Here is a 6,000-nt window from a genome sequence, read left to right as displayed (position 1 = left end):
ATATATATATATATATATATATATATATATATATATATATATATATAAATACATATATATAGCTTCCTAAACAAGCTACATGCTCATGCATTTTACATATAGTTAGAAGTATCATACTCGTGTAATTTTCCATTTGAATCACTCCTTGTCTGATAATATGGTAATTTGGGTGGGGGGAAAGATTACCTTGCTTTTCATAAGTAAGAGGTACACAAGGATTGTAAGAATATTTCCTATGGCTCCATTTATGCTTCCTCTCATCAGACCACCTCAAATCAGGATCCTGATTAATTAACAAGTTCCCCCTCATCTGACTCTTCAAACCTGGATGCACCATCTCAGAGCACCTCAAGTAAGAAGAGAACTCTTCACTGACAGTGCCTTTCTTTTCAGTCCATGTCTCAAAATAAATTTCCTACTTGGCTTGGATGCTTTTAGCAAACAGAAATGTATTCTCTCACAGTTTAGAAGGCTAGAAGTCTGAATTCAGAGCATCTGCTCTGGAGTCCTGGTATGGGACTGTAGGGTAAGTACTCTATCACAAGGTCAGTTTTAACCAAAAGGTCGGAGGTTCAAACTCATCAATCACTTCTCAGAACCAACTCAAGGGCACTTAACAACAACAAGAAGCTCTGGAGAAAGGTCCTTGTCTTCTTCCTTGGAAATCTTCATGTGTCTAGCCATTAGTCTTTCCCTCATGGAGTCCTTATGTGGGCTGCAGGTTAATGCACTGGACTGCAAAGTCGGTCAGTGAGTGGTTCAAGTTCACCAGTTTCTCCTCAGAAACCCTATACAGGGTCGCTATGAGTCAGAACAGACTGGATGACACTTAACAACAACAACGTAAGCTTCATGGAGTCCTGATGAGGCATTGTAGGATAAACATTGGACTGCTAATCAGAAGATCAGCAGTTCAAAACCACCAGCTGCTCCTTGGAAACCCTGCCCAAGGTCACTGTGATTCAGAACTGACTCCACAACACTTCACAACAACAACAGGAGCTTCATAATGTAGGGACCCTAGTCCAAAGAATGCACTACCCTCCCAGCTCTTCTTTCTTGTTGGTTGTTCTTGTTAAGAGAACTGGGGTGGATCCAACTCACAGTGATCCTTTATGGGTGTATGAGGAGGGTCAGGTGGGTTTCAACTGCCAACCTTGCAGTTAGCAGTCCAGTGCTGATCCTACAGCACCACATCAAGACTCCTTTTTGGTTGTTGTTGTTGTTGTTGTTAAGTACCGTGGAGTCAGTTCCAACTCATAGTGACCCTGCACAGGGTTGACGAGGCTATAAATCTTTATGAAAGCAGAAAGCCTCATCTTTCTCCTATAGAACAGCTGGTAGTTTCAAACTGCCGACCTTGAGGTTAGCAGTCTGATTCGTAACCATTACACTACTAGTAGTAGGTCCCTAATTCTCTGCTCACTTATCTTGCCTTGTATCCCTTGTAAAATAAAAGATGTTTTAGGCCACATCCGAGAGTAGTTCCCTTGCATTAAATTAGGATTATGATGGGATATAAGGTATTGCAGCCCAGCCTTAATTATTTTATTAGTCTATCACATCAGATCACATCATGGGGGGTATCACTTAACTGCTAAACTACTGAGAATCATGGTCCAGCCAAGCTGACACATATTTTTGGGACATAATATGATTCATGGAGTCCTGGTATGGCATTGTGGGTTATTGTGCTAGACTGCAAGGTCAGTTTGAACCGCAAGATTGGTGGTTCAAGCTTACCAGCCTCTCCTCAGAAACCCTATACAGGGTTGCTATGAGTCAGAATCAACTCAAAGTCATTTAACAACAACAGTAATATGATTCGTGACAGAGTTTATGGGAATCCATACAGTTAATCACCCTGCAAGGTTGGAAGACCCTCCTCCTTTTATGGTCATGTGTGTACATCTAAGATTTCCTTACAAAGATCGAACTTGCCCTGGTCTCTAGGACGTTTATAAAGGAGGCCTGGTCTCTAGGACGTTTATAAAGGAGCATAGTCTACATTCAAATGATGGTCTCACTGAGGATGTTTTGCACAAATTTGAAAAGATCACCCAGGTCTTTCTTTTGTTTTTGCTTTTTTGTTCTCATTTTATTTTTCACAGAATATTCATACTCATTGCACTCCCTTGAAGAAGGACATCATGTTTAGTAAAGTGAAGGGTCAATGAAAATGAAGAAGACCCCAATGGCACGAATTGACACAGTGACAGCAACAATGGGTTCAAACATAACAACAGTTGTGAGGATGGCACAGGACTGGACAGTGTTTGGTTCTGTTATGCATAGTGTCCCTATGAGTTGGAACCCACTTGACAACACCTAGCAACAACAGCAACAACAACAAAGGGGGCAGTCTATTACCAATATTCCCTGGCTATACAAATAAATTAATTTATAAAGAAAAAATGTGTATTGTACTACTTATAATTACTGTTTGTATTCTAACTGGCCTGTCATATGATTCTCAATTAAAGTATTTATCTACATTCCCAGTTGAATTTTAAACTCCACGAAGAGTGAGTCTTGGTGTGGTGCTGTAGGATAAGTGCAGGACTGCAAAGTCAATTTGAACACAAAGTCAGCAGTTCAAACTCACCAGTCTCTCCTCAGAAACCCTATACCAGGTTGCTGTGAGTCAGCGTTGACTTGATGGCACTTAACAACAGCAACAAGAATGATTTAGTCTTTATGGTGCCTTTTATTTTTATCTTGAACACTTCACAGAAAATCTTTCAAAGTAGCGCTTTCATATATGCCTATGTATTTGAGTGTACACATGCATAGATTAAATATGTTGCTGCTGTTAAATGTCGTCACATCAGTTCCTAAGTTCCTACTCATAGTGACCCTTTATAGGGTTTGGTGGATTTGAACTACCAACCTGTGGTTTTCAGTTCAGTGCCGATCCTACAGCACCACATCAGGATTTGACACATACATATGTTACATCTTAAGAGTCCTTGTGTGGCGCTGTGGGTTAATGCACCAGACTGCAAAGGTGTTTGAACTGCAAGGTCGGTGGTTCAAGCTCACCAGCTGCTCCTCAGAAACCCTATACAGGGTCGCTATGGGTTGGAACCAACTCAATGGCACTTAACAACAACAACCAGAATATATCTTGCAGGGATCCCAGTGGATCCATAAGATAAGCAAACCACAAGGTCAGTGGCTGGAGCCCACCAGCTGTGGTAAAAAGATGAGGCTTTCTAAAAGCTCCTGCAAAGATTTAAAGTCTCAGAAATCTTTCCTTACAGGATCGGTATGAGTCAGAATCAAATCGACATCATTTAACAACAACAACCACGATATATCTTACAATATGTACCTTTGTTGTTGCTACGTGCCTTTGAATCAGTTCTGACTCAAAACAACCCTGTTGTCTTCCAACCTTGCAGGGTGATTAAGTGTATGGATTCCCATAAACTCTGTCACGAATCATATTATTGCTGTTAAATGCCTTTGAGTTGGTTCTGACTCATAGCAACCCTGTATAGGGTTTTCAAGGTGAGGCTGGTGGGTTTGAACCACCAACCTTGTGGTTAGCAGTCCAGTGCTGATCCTATAGCACCATGCCAGGACTCTATAAGTACCTTAAACTTTATCTTATTATGGATACCTTGCATGTATGCATACCTTATATTTGTTGTTGTTAAGTGCTGTTGAGTTGATTCTGACTCATAGTGACTCATAGCAGGGTTGCCAAGGAGTAACTGGTGAGCTTGAACCACTAACCTTGCCGCTCAAACCGACCTTGCAGTCTGGGGCATTAGTCATCAACAACACACCAGGACTCCATACCTTATATAGCTTATATTATATAGTATATTCATATGTGTATATATATATATAATAATTAATATACTTACACTTTGTATGATTCTCATTTTTAACAGACTTAATTCGTTTGTAGTTGTTGCTGTTGGGAAGTGAAAGCCAATGAAAAAATATTTAGAATCTTATAGAGACCCATATTAGACTTTCAAAGATTAATGGTGCTATGAATTTCTAAGCAAACCAAACACGTGATTAAAAGTTCCTACATTTAAATCTTGTGAGACATACTGGGTAAGAACAAAAGAGAGTGTTAGTTTGAGGAAAATCCTTTGTTTCCAGGAGAGGTGGGTGAAATAGGGACTCCAGAACAGAAGATGCTGGGAGCCGATGAGGGTAGAGGACAGCTTCGATTTACCGCTTGACACAGTTCCCATAAATAGTGGAGTGGTCTTGCAAAACAGATAGCTCTCAGAAGTTGCTTTCTACCTTCTCTTTAGAGTAATCTTAATTTTACTTATAAAAATATATAATTTGGTAATATTCACAGCTTTTCACTATGAGTTCTACAAACCTTAGGAAAAACTAGCTTAGCAATAATTGTTTTCAGCTTTGGTAGATTGAATACAAAGAGAAATTGTATAAATTACTCCCTTTCATTAGAAAACTTAAGTAACTGCATTTATGAGGCCACAAAAGCAAATAGCATATTAGAGTCAAGCTGACCTACCCCCATAGGCCTCACCACATTCAATCACTAGCTAGAATTCACAAACCCCTACATATATACACCTGCATAAACAAGTAGACAATAATGAACTTAAGTGAAGGATAGTTTTGATTTAATAATCTACACTTCTTGCAGCAAGTAGCCAGGTTGGGCCTTATGCCACATAGCTTCCAAGTAATTTAATGAATACCTTTATTATGAAAATAATAGCACATTATGTAGGATAGAAAGTTTATAATCTTTTAGTAGAAACAAGAAGAAACAGTTTTATCTCATACTGGGAAAGAACATGAAGGTCAGTCTGAATATCACAGAGTATTCTTGTTAAAGTTGCCTAATGACCAGGTGCAAGAATGTTGTGACTAACTGTGTAATAATTCAAGAAATGATAAAAGTGTCAATGCATGTACTGTGTAATTTTAAGTATAAAAAATAAAGTCTTGCTGAGTTGGGCTGATAGAAGGAAGTGGCAGAAAAAGGGTAGAAGCAGAAGCAGGAGGAGAAAGGAAGAAGAGAGAGAGAGCAGAAAGCAGAGGAAAGCAGAGAACAGTAGAGGCAGAAAGAAGGCAGAAGTGGCAGAAGGAGCAGAAGGAGCAGAAAGCAGAAGGCAGAGGCAGAAGCAGCAGAAAGGAGGCAGAAAAGGCAGAAGGAAGTAGATGCAGCAGAAGAAAGCAGAGAGCAGGAGTAGAGGCAGAAAGAAGCAGGAGGGAGAAGGCAGAGGGCAGACAGCAGAAAGAGCAGACAGCAGAGAGCAGACAGCAAAGAGCAGAAAGCAGAAGCAGAGGCAGAAACTGGAGAGAACAGCCAGACAGCACAGCAAGTTGAAAAGCCTTTCAACTGTATTCATTCATTTCTTCATCACTGCTGATTCTGCGTATCCTCTCGTGTCCCACGACCCCCCGCGGAGAGCAAGAATACCCCACAAGAAGCTGATCTAATCTGTCACAATTCTCCCAGGAGTAGAACACAAACCTTGTCCTTCACATATTTGATGCCCAAAGTGTGACTCATTTCCCATCATTTGGAAGTTGTCATTATTCTTTCACACTCCAGTAGAAACGATACCTTCAGCAGTTTATGTGGCGCTCTTCAGTCTAGACAGGTGTGATTTGCTGCAACGTTGGAAGGTGAAGGGGCAAACACTAAGGCTCCCTGGTGGATTTCCAAACAGGCCTCTGTAACTCAGTAGCTTGTTGGACCTGACAACTTTCATAAGCGTGTTGGAAATAAAACCAGTAATTCAGCAAGATGTGAGGATGCAGCTGCATCTCAACTCACCATCAATAGTCCATGTTTTAATACAGGGGAAGTAAACCCAGAGGAATGAAGGAACTTGTTTGGTTTTGAGATTAGACTAGCGTTGGGATGAATGCCCTGAACCTCCAGGCTATGTCCTGCAGAGAGGCTGCCTGGGCCTCAAGTACTGGCCAGCTTGTTGTTTGCAACTCTAACTAAGCACCTCACTTCTAGCTTATTTTCTAATTAGGGTC

Source organism: Chrysochloris asiatica, unplaced genomic scaffold (assembly GCF_000296735.1).
Source record: "Chrysochloris asiatica unplaced genomic scaffold, ChrAsi1.0 scaffold00139, whole genome shotgun sequence".
In the NCBI taxonomy this organism is placed as follows: Eukaryota; Metazoa; Chordata; class Mammalia; order Afrosoricida; family Chrysochloridae; genus Chrysochloris; species Chrysochloris asiatica.
Note: the sequence above shows the minus strand (reverse complement) of the source record.